The following is a 19,725-nucleotide window of genomic DNA, read 5'->3' as shown; positions in this document are numbered from 1 at the left end:
TTCATCCCGGATCGGGCTGCTGTGGAGCACAGGAGCATTGCTATGCTCTGCAGCAGTCCAATTCAGGCTCATTCGATCCCAATTTGGGCCTGATCTGGGCTGAATTGGGCCCCATACTGGCCCAATCTGGGCAGTTGCAGCACTCAAGAGTGTGCCGCACCGCCCAGGAGTGCGCCTGGGAGGTGTAATCCCCTGCCTTTTCTCCCTGCTGGAGGAGAGTGGGAGCCGGGCATCCGCTGCCTCCAGCAGGGGACTAGCAACTCTACTATGGGTGTGCCTAATAACTGACTCAGGTTAGCTCTAACAAGGCCTAAAGTATGCCAAAGGGGAATAAAACCATTAAAGGGATAAACTTTCAATGTAATCTGAGTTGCCTGCATAACTAACTATTTCTCCTTAAAACCCTTTCTACTTTGCAAGGCCCTCATTGAAACAACTGGACTATTCTTTGATTGTAAGACAGCAAACTTACTATGAATTTCCTGTATCTTAAAGAATATATTCTGTAAGGTATCAGATAGGAGGAAGGTCTGATCTGCCAATATCTTTAGCATAGACTTAGTTGGGCTAGAGCCAGATCTTCCTATTTGGTTCAGGCCAGGTTTCTCACCTGCTGGATCAAGAAATTCCTTCATAGATTGGATGGAAGACAAAGAACTATTACCTAAGCATTGAAATCTATTTTAGTTGCCAACTGGGGAATAAAAAATCACCCACCCTACTTTCTTTACAATATGAGCTTGCTAAATCCTCAAAAGGGCATGCTTTTTTTTGGCTCATTAAATTAAAGGGTGCTTAAAACAGAAAATTGCTAAAGGAAAAAAAATCAAAATATTCTAAAAACTAACAAGATAAAATATAGTTAAAAATTCAAAATTCTAAATATCTAAGATATATACAATAAAAACTCTGTGACTCAGCATAGAAATTTCAAATGCCTAGCATATGTATGCAAGGGCTAACTTCACAAAAATTGCTAAACTAATTTTCTCTTCTCTCCCAGAAAGTTATTCTTTCACCACTCCCTGATTTAAAGGCAAGACAGGGAGGGAGGAGGAGATGAGTATAAAACAAAATGCTGTTATCCACATTATTACTTAATCTCTAAAAACAACCAACTCACTCAATGAAAACAAGACAAAAAGACCCCAAACCAACCAAACAGCTCATAGATATCAGAAAGAGAATAGATAAAACTCAAGCACAAAACACAGCCTTCAAATAACCCACACCAGAAGGCAATGTGGACTTTCAAAAACACTGAAATGAGCAAACAATTAAAAAAACCAAAACAATAATTAAAATAAGTCAGAATAAAACAAAATCTCAACTGCTTTGAATCAAAAACAAAAGCCCTGAACTTACAAACTAGATAATAATAGCCTGACAATCCAAACTCGCTCCAAGTCTTATCATCTACTCAACATTCATGCTGCTCCAACCCCACCCAAACGAAGGAGGGAAAGGAGGTTTTGTGACTGAGTCTGCACTGATTCTATAAACAAATGAGGGGGAAAGAGATAAAGACTAAAACTAAGTAAGTAAATCAATGGTAAATTTGACAGAAAACAAAATGTAAACAAAAATGAAGCACTAAGATAATAAAATGAAAATAAAATGCCCCACAGATGAAGCACCGCCTCAGAGCGTCTTATCACGTCAAAACCAGAACAGAAACTGGTTCAGGAGAGCAGTCTTCTTGCCCCCAACTCAGCATGGCTCTGCTTACTGAGGCTGCTTTTCCAAATCTACTCATAAGATGAGTAGCTGCATGCCCCCCTCCCCTTTAGTTTTGTCAGAAAGGCATTACCTTTTGGAGTTTCCTGACCACACCCCAGGTTCTCTGCTGACTAGAGTCAATGTATACTGCCTGGCTGACAGAACTTTCAGACAAATTGAACCAATTCAGTAACTGTGCCTTAATTTTGCTTACCTTAAATATGGGGCAATGTCATTGTCTGAAAGAACCTGGTCCTCAAATTCTTAAAACCCAATAAGGGAAATAAGTAGAAGAGGGATGGAGAAAGTTCAATTCAAATGAACTGTAGAAAAGCCACAAATTCTGTCTATTTGGATTGGAGGCCCAGTTGTAAGTGGGCTAGAACTTGCTCAGAAGAAATGCTTAGGCCTACACTAAGGGTCCAGCACAGGGACTATCAAATCAACTAACAAGTTCCTAAAAATAACCTTTGGGAATTAAGAAGCAGGACAGTATATGCCTACCTGAAAGATTAGTCTTCTTCAAATGTTATTTATTTATATGGGTCACCACTAGGGTTGCCAACTTTTAGGTGGGATGCACAAAGGAGAGTATCATGGAAAAAAGCCAAACCAAAACAACCAGCTGTGAAAAATAACTATGTCACAAGTCAAAGAGATATATCATAGACATCATACAATGGTATATTTAAAGGTATAAACCCAATAAAGTTTTAATTTATATACATTTAATCATATGCCACTTTTACAGTATCTAATAAAGTTCTCTAAAGCCTAAGCAAAGATTTCTCAGTAACATAATAGAGGTAGGCTATATGAATTTCAAGTCCACCCAAAGAACTAGCAAATTATCCAAATCTTATAGAGAGAGAGTATCTCAGAATAGTAAAGTGCTAGGGCATTCAACCCATTCAAGAAATATATTGTACAAACAATTTGATTAGTCCTATATGTAATACTAGTCACTAAGAAAAATATTTTGCAATCTAATAATTCAACATATAGCAGAAAAAAATCCTTTTAAACCATTCTTTAAAGTGTCAGTGCAAATATAGTCCATTCATAAATAGTTCATGTAAAGTTGTAGACTGTCCTGCTATACTTCAAGTAATCCAAATTGGTCCTTGACTCCTTCTTAGTGAATAACTTTCCAACTGTGACTATAACATGTAATCCAGTTCATTTCCCCCATTTCCAGAACTCTTTTTCAGAGTAGTCACAATTTAATGAAATTTTCATTCTATCAACAATATTGCTCCCTCATATCTCTCACATATGAGCTTGCAGCTAATTGGCAAGTATTGGTTGTGAAGTTCATCATACATTACAGGGGACCAATTTCCATTTGATTTCTACTATAAGGTTCCACATAATATTCTTGTTGACAATTGTTAAAATCTGGTTTGGATCCTATTACTGTTAGGTATATCTGTAACTGGTTGACAGATCACACCCAATGGTTCCTCATCCTCTTGGAGAAAGGTAACAAGTGGAGTGCTTCAGGGATTGGCCCTGGGTAGAGATGGGCACAAACCAAAATACGAACAAAAATTAAACACGAACCAGGCCGGTTTGTGGTTTGCGAACTGCCGTTTGTCAGATCCCATTTCTGACAAACCGCTACAAACTTTAGGCTGGTTCATTTGGTTCATTTTTTGGTTCGTGACTGCAGACAGCGTGGTGCCAATCAATCAGTTTCCTAGGCAACAGGGGATGGACTTCCTGCAGACCTTCTGCTGACCTGTAAGTGACCTTCTGCTGGCCCAGAAGTGACCTTCTGCTGATCCGGATGTGATGATTTTCTGACCTGGATGTGACATTTTCATGAACCAAACGAACCAGTTTGCAAACCAGGGCAGGTTCGTGAAAGTTCATGGTTCGTAAAATTTGATGAACCATGAACCGCATGGTTCAGTTTTTTTCCAGTTCATGCCCATCTCTAGTCCTGGGACGTGTTTTGTTCAACATTTTTAGAAATGATTTGTATTTGTATGAAGGAAGAGAGGGCATGCTTATTAAATTTGCAGATGATACTAAATTGGAAGGGGTAGCAAATATAGTAGAAGACAGGATACAGGATGATTTTGATAGGCTAGAAAAGTGGGCTGAAACAAATAAAATGAATTTCAACAGAGATAAATGTAAAGTTCTGCATTTAGGTAGGAAAAATTAAATGAATAGTTATAGAATGAGGGAGACTTCTTGACAGCAGCATGTGAGAAAAGGATCTAGGAGTCTTAGTAGACCATACACTGAACATGAGTCAGCAGTGTGATGTGGTAGCTAAAAAGGCAAATGCAATTTTGGGCTGTATCAACAGTATAGTGTCCAGAACACATGAAGCGATAGTATCACTTTGCTCTGGTTAGACCTCACCTAGACTATTGTGTTCAGTTTTGGGTACCACAATTTAAGCTGGAACATGTCCAGAAGAAGGAAACAAAGATGGTGAGTAGAGATGGGCACGGACCGCATAACGGACCTAATTTCGTCACGAACTTACCCAGTTCGTGCTTCGCGAACACGCGGGCCGTGGGCTTGTGTTTTTCTCATGAAAGCGCCGAACATTGGGGCTTTCTGTCCGTGTGTCCGTTGGCCCGTCATGCCAGGATTCCCGCTCAAACAATTTCCTCGGCAGCGGTGTGGAGCCACCTTCCCCGTTTGGAACACACCAATCTTAGTCCAGGAAACCTTGATTGGCAGCTCTGTCAGCCAATCAAGAGATTGTCAGAGATCACAGCCTTTTTGCATAAAAGACAAAGCGCGTGAAGAGCCGCTCCATTTTGCTGGTGCAGGGACGCGAGTTAGCTTAGCAACTGCTTGCTGTGAGGAAGGGGTTTTTTTTGTGAGAGCGCGGCTTGTGCCTTGGGGCTTGGGGCTTCTGCTGCAAGAGAGCTTTCTCTTTTCTCCATTCCTGTTTAATTTTTTTCTCCTCGTTTCTATTCTAGAGCACTTTTTAAAAAATCCTTTTACTGCACTATTGGGTTACTCTGATTTCTTTCTGCGTTTTGAGTCCTTGGTTTCTTCTCGGACTTAATCCCCCCTCCCCCCCAAATCTCTTCCTTTTTTCTGGGTTGCCGGTGGGTTCTGTTGTGCTGTGACACCACCCCACTCACAGACGCACAGTGGGTGCAAGGCAGCTTTGGGCGTTGTCTGCTTGAGTTCTTGCCTTCATTCCCCCACTTTTTTTTTGGATGCTAATGAAATGTAAGGGGAGGAAGACTGCTATTAGGCTCTGTGAAACACCTACTCTCTGATGACCGGCAGCACGTTTTGGGGGGCTCTCTCTGCTTCACTTCTTTCAAAGCCTTTTTAGTGGGTGACTTGGGGGGACATTTCCAGCCTGGCTTTTGAGGTGCAGAGGGAGGACTGCTACTGGCCTCTGTGAAACACCTACTCTCTGGTGAACGGCAGCTCGCTTTGGGGGGGCTCTCTGCTTCACTCCTTTCAAAGCCTTTCACTTCCTAAATAGTGGGTGACTTGGGGGGATATTTCCAGCCTGGCTTTTGAGGTGCAGGGGGAGGACTACTGCTGGCCTCTGTGAAACACCTACTCTCTGGTGAATGGCACCTTGCCTTGGGGGGGGGGCTCTCTGCTTCACTCCTTTCAAAGCCTTTCACTCCCTAAATAGTGGGTGACTTGGGGGGATATTTCCAGCCTGGCTCTTGAGGTGCAAGGGGAGACTGCTACTGGCCTCTGTGAAACACCTACTCTCTGGTGACCGGCAGCTCGCTTTGGGGGGGCTAAATAGTGGCTTTTGAGGTGCAGGGGGAAGACTGCTGCTTGCCTCTGTGAAACATCCACCCTAGGATCACTGGCAGCACGTTTTGGGGGGCTCTCTCTGCTTCACCTCTTTCAAAGCCTTTTTAGTGGGTGACTTGGGGGGACATTTCCAGCCTGGCTTTTGAGGTGCAGGGGGAGACTGCTACTGGCCTCTGTGAAACACCTACTCTCTGGTGAACAGCAGCTCGCTTTGGGTGGGCTCTCTGCTTCACTCCTTTCAAAGCCTTTTTCACTCCCTAAATAGTGGGTGACTTGAGGGGATATTTCCAGCCTAGCTTTTGAGGTGCAGGGGGAGGACTGCTACTGGCCTCTGTGAAACACCCACCCTAGGACCACTGGCAGCACTTTTGGGGGGGCTCTCTCTGCTTCACTTCTTTCAAAGCCTTTTCACTCCCTAAATAGTGGGTGACTTGGGGGGATATTTCCAGCCTGGCTTTTGAGGTGCAGGGGGAAGACTGCTGCTGGCCTCTGTGAAACACCCACCCTAGGACCACTGGCAGCAGGTTTTGGGGGGCTCTCTCTGCTTCACTTCTTTCAAAGCCTTTTTCACTCCCTAAATAGTGGGTGACTTGGGGGGATATTTCCAGCCTAGCTTTTGAGGTGCAGGGGGAGGACTGCTACTGGCCTCTGTGAAACACCCACCCTAGGACCACTGGCAGCACTTTTGGGGGGGCTCTCTCTGCTTCACTTCTTTCAAAGCCTTTTCACTCCCTAAATAGTGGGTGACTTGGGGGGATATTTCCAGCCTGGCTTTTGAGGTGCAGTGGGAAGACTGCTGCTGGCCTCTGTGAAACACCCACCCTAGGACCACTGGCAGCATGTTTTGGGGGGCTCTCTCCACCTCACTCCTTTCAAAGCCTTTCACACTCCCTAAATAGTGGGTGACTTGGGGGGGCAATTCCAGCTTGGCTTTTGAGGTGCAGGGGGAAGACTGCTGCTTGCCTCTGTGAAACATCCACCCTAGGACCACTGGCAGCACGTTTCAGGGGGCTCTCTGTCTGCTTCACTCCTTTCAAAGCTGTTTTCACACCCTAAATAGCGGGTGACTTGGGGGGGCATTTCCAGCCATGTCCTGTCCCTGTTATCCTCTTCCTGATGACACGTCCTGTCCCTGGTATCCTCCTCATGATGGCAAGCCCTGTCCCTGGCATCCTCCTCCTGATGACACGTCCTGTCCTTGGTATCCTTCTGAAGACACGTCCTGTCCCAGGTATCCTCCTGATGACAAGCCCTGTCCCTGGCGTCCTCCTCCTGATGACAAGTTCTATCCCTGGTATCCTCCTCCTGATGACAAGCCCTGTCCCTGGTATCCTCCTCCTGATGACAAGCCCTGTCTCTGGTATTCTCCTCTTGACGACAAGTTCTGTCCTTGGTATCCTCCTCCTGACGACACGTCCTGTCCCTGGTGTCCTCCTTATGACGACAAGTTCTATCCCTGGTATCCTCCTCCGAACGACAAGCCCTGTCCCTGGTATCCTCCTCATGACGACAAGCCCTGTCCCTGGTTTCCTCCTCCTGACGACACGCCCTGTCCCTGGTATCCTCCTCGTGATGACAAGCCCTGTCCCTGGCACCTTCTAAGTACCTCCTCTTATTCTTTATAAACTCTACTACTTCCATTAGAATTTATATACTTACAAAACAGTCTAAGGCACATGGTGAGCTTCCTTGATTGACTGCATCATGTTTGGTGAAGTGGGTTTCGTCGGCAACCGACCGTCCTGCTTCTGCGAGCGCAAGGGCCCCTCTGAGGGTCAATCCCCAAAAGTCCGGTGACAAGGAGGACAGTGGCCCAGGTCAGCTTGCTTGATAGCAAGCAAGCTGACACACCACGTCACTGAGGTGGGACTCGTCCCCTGCCCAAAAAGGCTCCCTCTGAACAGGGTAGCATGAGCTTCCTTCCCTCAAGGTGTGGGAGACATCCTTTCCCTCCCTCCCGTGCCTTCCATTCCAGCAAGCGGCCTTTGAATTGCTGCATGATCTCCTGTTGCAGAGCTGGCTTTCACTCAAGTCCATCCATTCATTGCCCATCATGGAGAGTTGGTCTCCCCGCCCCTGGGGAGGGCGTCTCTTGTTGATGCAGCCCCATCAACAGGTGGGTTTTGTGGGTAGGTGGGTTTTGTGGGCAGCCACCTCTGCTGGGCAGGAGCAAAAGTCTCTCTCCTTCCCCCAAGGGTGGGTAAGGGTCAGTGAGAATAGGGGAGGGGAAGTTGTTGTTTGTCTCTTTGGAAAAGTGATAATTGAGGAGCGTTACATGAGAACGTTTGGTGGGGAAAGTCGACTGAAGTGAAAATGTGTGGGGAAAACAAGGCCTTTTCTGACCCGAACCGGTTTGCGAACCGGGCATGGTCCGTTAAAAGTTCGTGGACCGTGGTCCGTGGAAGGCCACAAACCCCGACCCGGCGGTCCGTAGGGAAATGCCGGTCCGTGCCCATCTCTAATGGTGAGAGGTCTGGAGACCATGTCCTATGAGTAAAGGTTGAAGAAGCTTGGCAGGTTTAGCCTGGAGAGGAGATGCCTGAGAGGTGATATGATAACATTTTTTGAGTACTTGAAGGGCTGTCATATAGAGGATGGTGTGGAGTTGTTTTTTGTTGCCCCAGAGGGTTGGACCAGAACCAATAGGTTGAAATTAAGAGCTTTCAGCTAAAGAAGAACTTCCTGACAGAGTGGTCCCTCAGTGGAACAGGTTTTATTGAGAGGTGATGGGCTCTCTTTCTTTGGAAGTTTTAAAGCAGCGGCTAGATGGCCATCTGACAGCAATGGTGATTCTGTGAACCTAGGCAGATCATGAGAGGGAAGGCAGGAAGAGTTTCATCACATCAGTGCTTAGTTCTTGTAGCCCTTTCTTACACTCTCAGGGCAATGCCGATTGCCACTTTGAGGTCAGGAAGCAATTTTCTCCAGGCCAGTTTAGCCAGGGATCCTGGAGGTTTTTTTGCCATCTTCTGGGCATGGAGCAGGGGTCACTGGGGTGGGGTGGAGTTAATTGTGAATTCCCTGTGTTGTAAAGGGGATTGGACTAGATGATCCAGGAGGTACAGTACCTTCCAACTCTATGATTCTATATAGCAATGGCAAAAGTCAGTGTTGAAAAACTGGTTATCAGAATTCATTCACTATACCTTAAATAACAGAAATTACATTCATACAGTCTGTTATTTGAAATAAAATTCATTACCAATAGAAAATAAATAACAGTAATGGAAGAAACCAACTAACCTATAATGTTAATATATAACATTATCTTTAATAATAACATTATCTTTAATATATAACATTATCTTTGGTAACCGTGTAAATGCTACTGTTTTTTTTTAAAGTTTTTTATTGGTGAATTTACATCTCATATTTAATACATACATACATTCCCATCATATCTAATTTACTCTAACCCCCACCCTTTTCCTCCCCCCTCCTTGTCGACTTCCAACAGCTTTCCAACCCTTAACCCATGCTACTGTTGTTCTGTTTCAAAGATGACCTGGCTTCTGAAGGACAAAAAGGAAATATGGATGGCTGGTGAAAAAACTTTGTCAGACCAATTATGACTACTAGGTGTGTGTCTCCCTCAGAATATCAGTCACACATTCTGGGCTGGATATAGTGAAGTCTTTACAAAGCAAGCTTCCTCAGTAAATCTGACTCACAGCCATAAGAACAGTTCCTATTCATCATGCTGGGCTGTGCATTCAACACCCTAAACAGAGAAAAGCAAAAATGCTTGTGCGGAAACACCTCAGTCGGGCTTTGTGCCCGTTTTCAAACAGAAACAACTATATATGTTGTGGAAGAAAGGAAATGCTGCTATTTAAACCTCTTGGTTGCATCACCCAGAGGAAATTACACTCTAAAATATATTCCTGGATTATGCCATTGTTTTTGTAAATTCAGTTTCTCTTAGGTAAAAGGAAGAGAAGGGACAGCCCCCTCCACCCCGAAGAACATCTGTCAACAGTATAGTTCCCATGTCTCATTGTTTAAACTTTCTCAGAGTTCATAACAAGGAATTAAAAGATGAGAAGCCAGAACTAAGAGGGAACTGTTCTGTACAGTGCTTGTCCACATTCTCATCCTTTTCTCCCATTCTAAAGTTGTCAAGGTCAGCTGGGACCAGATCAGTCTAAACGTGCTCCACATTACAGGAAGTTGGATCAGCATGGTGGAAGGCTCAGCCTAAGGTTGCCAACCTCTACATGAGGTCTGGAGATCATTACAACTGATCTCCAGACTACAGAGATCAGTTCTCCTAGAGCAAGTGGCTGGATTGGAGGGTGGGCTGTATGGCATAATACTCACTGAGAGCCCTTTCCAAACCCTGCCATCCCAGGCTTCACCCCCAAATCTTCAGGAATTTCCCAACCCAGAGTTGGCAACCCTAGCTCAGCTCAATTAAATATGAAATCCAAATCAGTAACAACAGGGCAGAAAGTAGGAAAGGTGCCATGTCCAAACCAACAACCAATCCTGAAAGGCAGTCAGTGCAACAATATGTTATTTCACTACTGTTGCCTGGGAAACAAGGGAGATCCATGTGTGTGGTTATCACACATGTACCTCAGACTTTATCCCTTGTGTGAGATCTTATGTATAGATAAGTGTGTACCTGTGGAGCTGTTTAGGGAAATTAAAAATATGATGCAATTATATAAATCCAGGAATGAGATAAAGATCAATTAAACAATTCCTAGTAGAAGCAGTCATGTTAATTAGATGTGTCCATACCCTGCTAGTTCATGCCAAACCCACCCATGGATGTATATACAGTGTCCCCAAAGAAAGAAAGAAAGGAGATGGGTCAGGGGGAGGGGGAGAGAAGAGAGGTAGCATTTCAACTAGAATGGTAAAAGGGAGGGCAGTCTGAATGGACTTGGGGAGGGAAGGATCAGGATTAGAACAGGAATGTAGGCGAGAAGAGTACATGGGTGCTAGGAGGAAAGCAGGAAAGAGAGTGAAGGCATGAGGCCTAGTAGGGACTAGTAGAAGAAAGAAGGGAGGGCTGTGTTGCTGGTGGAGATAAGGGGGAGGAGAGGAGGTGAGCCAGTGTAGAGGATGTGGAGGAGTTCAGGTTGAGGGTGAGAATGGCTGGAACCAGTCAGGGGAGGGGGGAGACACATACATTATTTGATTTTATTCAAGTATTTATAGCCAGCTTTTCCTCGTTGCCTGATCTTGAAGCAAGAATGTTGTCAAGAATAGAGGTGGTAGAGGGATCATCATGGGGTGAAACTGAAACTTAACTGGGTGGGCTAGAAGAAGTCCTTTATACTCCAAATCATGCCTTTTTCTCCAGTAGCAGAAGAAAGATTTTTTTCCTTACTTGAGTCAATTTGAAGGGGATGATAAATGGGCAAAAGTTATCCTGATGATTTCTGACTTGATTAGTTTACTGGGCAGGTGATTATGAAGGATGTTTCTTGAGTAGAGTGGAATGTCAGATTACTGATCCACAAGCACTAGTCATGTATTTTGAAGTGGGAGATCCCATGAAGTCAAAGACCAAGGCCTTACTGAAAGGATGTGACAGTTTCTCATGGACACGTGGCTTTCTTTTTATGAGATGGCTTTTTATTGTCTTTAATTTTTATCATGAACCTCTGGTTTGATACAAGATGGAATATGACAATATCTTTGACTCCATGGGCCCCAGGCTCTAGGGGTAACACTATAAACCAGTTACTTTTTCTTGTTTACTTACCTCATTTATACATTTATCTCCCCAGTGGGGATGCAAAGCAGCTTATGCTGTTCTCCGTTTTATCCTCACAATAACCCTGTGTAATGGATGGGCAAAGGATCTGCTGCTTTCTGCCAGTCCCCAGTCTTTCAGAGAATGAGACTGGAGGGACTGGACTACTGCAATGTGCTCTGTTTGGGGCTACCTTTGAAGACAGTTCAGATGCTGTGGCTAGACTCCTGGGAACATACAACCCCAATATTATAGCAACTACAATGGTAACCAATCCCCTCCCAAGACCAGTGCAAGGTGCTGGTTCTATCCTTTAAAGCTCTACATGGCTTGGGACCAGGGTATCTGAAGGACTGTCTTCTCCCATACATTTCTCCTGGGAGTTAAGAGGCCCTCCTGACTGTCGCATCAACCAAAGAAGCTCAATTAGTGGGTACACAGGAGACAGCCTGTTCAGTGGCAGTCCCATGATTATGGAACAATCTCCCCAGGGAGGGGTGCCTGACCTCCTTGCGCTCTAGCTTTAGGAAGCAGCTGAAGACTGTTTTATTTAAGACAGCTTTTAATGTGGGCTGGATTTTAACTGTTTTAACTCTGTTTTTAACTGTTGTTTTTTTGGTATACTTATGTTTATATTTTACTTTGTAAGCTGCCTTGAACACCTTTGGAGGAAAGGCAGCTAATAAATGCTTTAAATGAAATAAATCAATAAGTTCCATTCAGAGTCTTCTTGAACATAAGCAAGCCAAAACAGTTAATATTTGGAGACAGGGTTTGCATCTTCAAAGTGTTAGAGGGGAGAGGATCTGTTTCCAGAGACTGTTTAGGTCTAGGGTTGGCAAACGGTCTCAACAAAAAAACTGGACCCACTTGATAAAAACGTGTTGACCGTGCAGGCAACCAGGTGGCTTTGCAGGACAGCCGGCTGAGCAAGGGAAGAAAAAGAGGCAGGCCCAAAGCTGCCACTGCTGCTGTGTGTGCTTTACACCACATCAATGCTAGCAGAAAGCTCCCCTGCCAGACAGGCAGGATTTAGTGATTCTGGGGCCCTGGGCAAATGTCAAAAATGAGACCTCCAACACTTCCTTTATTTACACTCAACTCACTGATTTTAACCTACCTCATAAGGTTAGGATAAAATGGATTAGGGGAGAATGCTGTAAGCCACTTTGGATCCCCATTAGGGAGGAAAATGAAATAAATAAATATTTACACCATTAAGACACATAAGCCAGAGTGACCATCCCACCCTTGTCGCCTCTGGAGCCAGGGTGACAGGGCTTCAGGAGTAAAACTGCTGTGACTGATTGGTAAAGGGGGAAAGGGAAGAAAGGGGAGAAATGGTAAAAACAAGACTAGTTCTCTGAGGTGAAAATGCCCAATAAAATCTGTAGGTTACCTGTAAACCGTTTCTGGTCTCTTTTCTGAACAGTCTTATTTCTCTTATCCCTGGTAGTGAATAAAAGCTATTTTTCCAATGCTGTTCACCTTATCCCTATGACTGCATACAACGTTGTTTCCTACAGTCTACATGGGGGAAGGGGAGGAACTGTTTCTAAAGTGGGCATAACAAGGGCCTGGCAATGGGCTCAGTCATGACAGTAGTGGATTCTAGGCAACCGCCCCCTTTGCCCATTGAATGAAGAGTCTCTGTAACTTTGCCATTTTTTAATCTTAATCTTAACCTTTAATATGTTGTATTGAATCTTTTTACTGTAATTTTTCTGGCTACTAATATGCTAAGTACATTTAGTATCATGTACTGGAGTATTAATTTTTATTCTTTTTTAGGGATTTTTTTTTGAGGTGATATTTTGGTCTCACTCATATTGTAAGACATTCTGGGTACCATTTAGGGTAGAAGAAGAGATAGAAATCAACTAGCTAAATAAATAATGCCTGGGTCTTTTTGGAAGCAAAAGACACATGGTCACTTTTGCAAATAGTTTTACTACCCTAGGCAAAAATAATACATTAAGTACAGAAGCATGTGGACAGCATGTCCTTGCCTGTCTATTTTGTATGAAAGGACTAGTTGCTAATTGTTGTACTAATTGTTGAGTTTATTTCCTGATTGCAGTGCCTTAGGAGAGGGTGACTTCGTTGCCTCAGCAGTTGCTAGATTCTTATCTGGATCACATGGAGAAACTGGACAGGTGACAGAACAAAGAGCTGCCCCAAGACAAAACATAATGGGGCTACAATGCAATCATAAACAGAGTTACACCCTTCTAATTTGAATGAAGTGGGTGTAAAATGGATACAAATATTAGAGCAGGAAAAAAGATCTGTGTATGCTTCAGCAATTGCACTCAGAGGATGAATTACAACTAGGACTGCCAGGTTTCCCGCTATGGCAGGAGGCCTTCCACTAGCCTCCTGCCACCACTTTGAATAATAGAAGGCAATAAAAAAACCCAGCAACATTGGCTACGTTGGGACATCACTTCTGGGTAAAACATGGAATTGCTCTAGGCATGACATAGACGATGTTGCTCGCACCCTTATTTCCCCAACCCCAACCCTCACTCTGTTTGCTAGATTCTGTAATCCTAGTTACAACAGAACAAAGGCCTATTTCATATGCTATTCCTTCTGTACCTCTAACAATATTCCAGTTGCAGGTGTAGCTATATCCCCAGTTTTTATTTCTCTAAAACTGAGAAACCCTCACCACTTCCTTGCAATGATTACCATCTTGTGACAGTACTGACTCCACAAGAGGGAGTTTTCCTGTAGTGGTCAATCATTTTGCTGGTACAATTGTTGCTCAATTTGCACTTGCAACAGAGATTCTGCACAGCACATAGTAGCCCTGTTTTTCACCCTTATTAGCTATGGTTTCCCTTTCACATCAAATATGGATTGCCTCTCCCCTACCCACTGTTGTCATGCTGTCACAATAATGTCCGCCCACTTTTAAATGTTTTGGTGCCAGTGTAGTGCTGTTCAAGAACAGTGCAATACTACACTTAAAAATCAACAACATGCTTTCCCCCCCAGGATAACACAATACTTGAATCCTCTGATAATACTAATTGCTGAAAGGTATTGGGTGTCCTATTGCGGTAATTTGCATTTAAAATATTAATTGGCCTCCTACTGCTTGGGGGAAGAGGAAAGAGCTCTTCAGGAATGTTTCAAAGCTCATTAAGAGAACAGAGACAAACACCTGTTATTTGTATTGTAATGCAGTAACAGTGTTATGACATTTCCCTGAAACCCCTCTCCCCAAATCTCAATCTTGTTGGTATCAGCAATGACGCCCAGTCAGTTCATTGTGAAAATTCTGAGAAAGGAGGTGAAGGAGGTTACTTTTGTTCAAACAGAAGGTGCACCTTTCATTCTGGACACATGAAAAAGACTCCCCAAAACTCAATTCTGGGAAAGATTTTTTCCAGGTCTTTTTTTAAAGCAGTTATTAGTGAAATAAATGGGTTGTATCAATTTGCACATGAATGGAGGACAATATCATGTGGAAACAAAAATAAATGCATGATTAGAATTGCTGAAATGGAGAAAAACCTCTTTGTGGAATTAGTCAATATTACTATGTGAAAGCCACTGCAAGGTTGCTCCATAATGTACCAGTAAACTACAACTCATGCTTAAGCATGTCTGGGTTTCAAAATATTATACTAACAGTGCATGACACTTTTTCTTGGCCTGGAATTCACTGTGTATTTGTGCTTAAGGGATTCTTGTTTGGATTTTTTGTGGTAAAAATACCATATATTCATTGCTGTTAGATTAGGGTCCAATATTGCTCCTCAGATCCTACTTGGGTTCCTTGCAGCCACACAGCAGCTGTGAGAATGGCTGTTAAAAAAATTAAGGAGAGCCCAAATGGCCTTAGAATGCCACCACAGGGGAAGTAAGGCCTTCTACCCTCCACAAGGCATTTCCCTGTGTCAAAATAGTATGGGGGGGGGCTAGATCCCCATTTTTACTGCTCCATGTCAACAGAATACTCCATGTGGAACAGCAAAAACAGAGAGCCCCCACTCATTATTTTGGAAAACAGCTTGAGGGGAAAGACAGCCCACCCCCACGGTGGTGTTCTGAGGGAATTTGAGCTCTCCTTTATTTTTTAACAGCCATTCCCCACAGCTGCTGTGTGGCTGTGGGGAACTTGACACTTTTTAAAAATTTGCATATCTAGTTTGATCCACTGGGAGCAATAGATTTGTTCTAAGTGCCCCCATACTACTCAATACTATCCTGGTGTCTAGCTGCTAGGGAACTTTCTATACACAATTATTTACTTCTGTATACTATTCTTCCACTCATTTTTCACAGACTTAATTCTGCCTTGTCTTAACTTACTGGTTGTGACCTAGTGCCTGGTTGTCCAGAAAAAATATGTGAGAAAGATGACAGAAAGAAGATGGGGAATAAAAGTTCTTAGGGTTGTAAATAGTTATGTCAATATAGGTGTGAGATCAGGCTGCATGTTACATTCAGGAAACTCCAAAGGACTTTGCATTGGAACAGTTTTTTTGTTTGTGGTAAATAGTTTTATTGTAATGGATCTCCCCAAAGAATCTTTCATTATGAAATTGGTCCAGAAATTGGTCCCCTATTTGCCCGGCTGGGGAAACTTGAAGCCTAAAAGTCACTACTAACCTGGAAGCAATGCATTTCTATACCTAAGTTACTACCTAATTAAAGACCAGCAGAGACTGAATTTGGAAACCATTCATAACAAAATATTTAGAAATCATGTTTAGTTCTCACACTAAAAGCACCAAGCAAATCTTCAAAACAATCTCCATCAAACAGAAAGCAGCTAATGTTTAACAAAGAAAAACCAAAAGCTAAACTTACCATACGCTGCTCAGGCTGTGTTGTATCAGGTAATGCCAGAGGCTGGTCAAAACCAATCCACAACAAAATTACAACCTGTTGAAACAGTAACACAAAGGGATCAAAAAGTCATGAAGGCAACTCCTCAAACAAGACTTTCTGGTCTGTTGCACCGCCCTCCTTCCTCAGCTCCACAGCACCTCATTGGGCTTAGCTATTTCTCAGAGGCATCACTGTGAATTGCAAAAGCTGTATGCTAATGTTTCATGGTAATTTATTCAGACCTAGAGGTTTCATCCTAGTGTGTTGGGTCAATTCACATAAGATAACTCTTTCCTGCTTGTGTTCAGAAAGATCTTGCACAAGATGGCATGACTTCCTCTAAATGTGTAATCTGAAGCTGAAGGTCAAACCCTGGAGCTAAACAATTATCTTAGAACTAAGGGTTTGTGCAGCACTAATCTTTCTGGTGTCTGGAAATTTAGACACTGAGAAGGTATTTACCATCTGTCCAAAATCCATCCCAAACCATATATGCATATAATAACTTTTATTTTGCTGTAAATACAAATAATATAGCACTGTGTAGCCAGTAAACAAAGTTTAGATCATGCCTCTTGAAGCTAAAACAAGGTTTTGACACAATTTACTTGGAGTCTTTGTTTTAAATTAAGCAAGGAAGAGCTTTTTCTTGTCCCTCCCTAGAGTGCTCTAAGAACAAGACTGCATTCCAGTTCAGTTCCTTGCACCATGCTTGGTCTAGTTTGATGTGACACATGCAATTACTTCTACTGTTCTGGCATTCTCAGAATGCAGGGCTTTGCATCTTCAAAGCAGCATGTAGCAATAATTATCTTGTCATGTATTAAGCATGTCGAGAAGTAGCCATCATTAGGATATACCCTTTCAACAGAATAGATGAGTCTGCGTAGAGACAGAAAATATTTACACTATAGGACATTCTGTTGTATTTTGTGATGGCTTGGCCCACTGTTTACAATGAATTTGCCTTTTATCTCTGGCCCTTTTCATGCTTCCATATTGTGGAGTCCTGTTTTTTATCATACAAGAGGTGGAAGAGTCGCATCTGGTTGTTGGCTATGTTTTACATTGTAATTGTATTACATTATCAATGGAGAAACAGGCAAATTAGTACAAAGGGCTGAAGGGGGGAGACTAGGGTTGCCAGCTCCAGGTTGGGAAATTCCTGGAGATTTGGGGGGTGGAGCCAGGAGAGGGTGGGGCTTGGGGAGGAAAAAGGGCTCAGCAGAGTATATTGCAACAGAGTCCACCCTCCAAAGCAGCCATTTTCTCCAGGGGAACTGAACTCTGTGGCCTGGAGATTAGTTGAAATTCTGGGAGATCTCCAGCCACCACCTGGAGGCTGACAACCCTAGGGGAGAGCTTAGTTCTGCTATTTTCAATGTGAATCTTAGTTCTGCCCCTACCCAGATTGACTGTGAGCCAAGAGTCCAACAGCTGCTCACTTGCAGCCACCTTTTTGTTTCTCCTTTGAGCTAGCGCAAAGACATTTTTTTCTTTTTTGCTCTGGCTCAAAGGCTAATGCCCCAGAGGTCTCTATTGTGTGAATGCACCCCCCCACACACACACACAAAAAAACTCACTACATTTGGGGAGAGAACGTGAAAGAAAAGCTCTATGTGGAACATTACATGTATTAGAACATTAATAGACCTTTATTAGCCAATAGTTACTTCCACATGCAGACTTTATTTTGAGTAGACAATGGAAGCCAAGGATGGTGGATAGCTCCCGGGAGAGAGGAGTTTACTTATCTTCCACTCAGCTAAATTTTTTTGATGATTTGGCTAATACCTGGAGAAAAGGTTGTTTGAAATGGGCATGAAGGCCAGCTCCCTGTTGGGGAAATAAAGCCGCGACCATGCTTCATTCAGAAGTTTACTATGTCCACTGTCCCCAGTTTATGTTCATCTTTGCAATTAAAAAAGAACTGGACATGTTGCATTTATATCTATGAGTTGGATATAGTGTCATGTCAAAGCAAATTTCTTAGCCAAGTTGCCATTCTATGACTGTGTGTAACTTTAAGTGTGAGATATCTGCAGTGAGATTGTAGTAGATTATTCATGTTCCAGATACCGATATTTTGCACTTTAGATGTTGGAGCACTTTTAAAATTGTTAATTATGTACTTTATTTATGAATTTAGATATAAAGAATTTTGCTAGAAAAATTGTTTTATAATTTGGGACATGCAATGTATTTATAGTTAGCTTTTCATGTCTTATTGCTTCTTTCCAGTCTCTTTCCGTGATACTCTCCTTGCAATATGAGAAAAACAGGGAAAGAGAATGATTAGGGGATAATGTTGTGTGCTCAAAAAAGGTCCGTGCTAATGTGAATGCCAAACCATAGAAAATCCTCTGTGTGGATGCAGTCTATTTCTACTGAATCTGGTTTTTCCTTCTGTCTTGTCTGCCAAGATGACTTAAGGACCTTTTCAAAGATGAGCTGTTTTCCTGAGGATAGTGTTCCTGAAACAATTTGGTCCCACTGCAAAATATGCCAATTTCCTATAGTTTTAAGTCTGGCTGCAATTTGAGAATGGTTACAAATGTTTCATTGGTCTGCTTTCTCATATGAAATTTATACTCTTCACAATCAGGAGCTGGGGGATCTTGTACTTAGCAAATATCTCAAGTACTATTTTTTCCGTTTTAATCAGAATTTCTGTTTGCAATGCCTCACTACTGGTATTATGTATTATTCTATGGATGCAAGAGTATCTAATGTAAAGTTTTATTCATATTATACAATCATACTTTGTAATTCCCTTGCTGATGGACTGAATAGCTTTCATTATATTTATAATTTGCCTTGAGTCTCAGTGAGAAAGGCAGACTATAAATGAAGTTAATAATACCATAAAAAGAAAGAAAGAACCAGTCCAGTGAATTCCTCCCATTACCTTATTACTTATGTTTCCACTTCCCTCCAAAATCTGAGTAAATGTGTCCATAAGATGTGATTATCGCTAAAGTGTTGCTCAGCACAAACAACATGAGTGTCTAATACACGTCCACTCCATGACTCTCTGTACCCTGCCAAAATGCATGCATACTGGATGAGGGATACACTTCCGGGCAGCAGTCTGTGTGAACGAGATCTTGGGGTACACATAGATGGGATGCTAAATATGAGCAGTCAGTGTGATGCAGCAGCAAAAAAGGTAAATGCAATCTTGGGGTGTATCAACTCACAGGATGTCATTGTCCCACTATATACCGCGTTGGTCAGGCCATACCTGAAGTATTGTGTGGCCTCATTTCAAAAAGAATGTGGACAAATTGGAACAGATGCAAAAGAGAGCAACCAGGATGATCAGGGGCCTGGAGACCAAGCCCTACAAGGAAAGACAGCGGGACTTGGGAATGTTCAGTTGGGAGGAGATTGAGGGGAGATATGATTGCTCTCTTTAAGTATTTAAAACACTGTCACTTAGGGGAGAGAAGGGAGGTGTTCCTGTTAGCAATAGAGGATAGGACTCAAAACAATGGGTTTAAGTTACAGGAGGGAAGGTACTGGCTGGACGTTAGGAAAAACTTCTTCATGTTAAGAGTAATTCAGAGTTGAATCGGCTACCTAGGGATGTGGTGGGTTCCCCCTCATTGGCAGTCTTCAAGGAGCGGCTGGATGAATACTTGTCGGGGATGCTTTAGGCTGTTCCTACACTGGGCAGGGGGTTG

At 42.9% G+C, this 19,725-nt stretch overlaps 1 protein-coding gene across 1 annotated transcript in view; it reads right to left on the bottom strand.

Annotated features, from left to right (window-relative positions):
- TMEM40 (transmembrane protein 40) overlaps positions 1-16,105 on the bottom strand; it is a 29,293-nt gene extending 13,188 nt beyond the window's left edge. The window contains exon 1 of the mRNA XM_054978793.1: positions 16,019-16,105. The gene's annotated coding sequence lies outside the window, so the exon portion shown is untranslated. The remainder of the gene's footprint in view (positions 1-16,018) is intronic.
- Positions 16,106-19,725: the final 3,620 nt, after the last annotated feature.

Source organism: Eublepharis macularius, chromosome 4 (genome assembly GCF_028583425.1).
Source record: "Eublepharis macularius isolate TG4126 chromosome 4, MPM_Emac_v1.0, whole genome shotgun sequence".
NCBI lineage: Eukaryota > Metazoa > Chordata > Lepidosauria > Squamata > Eublepharidae > Eublepharis > Eublepharis macularius.
Note: the sequence above shows the minus strand (reverse complement) of the source record. Positions and strands in the feature narration are given on the sequence as shown.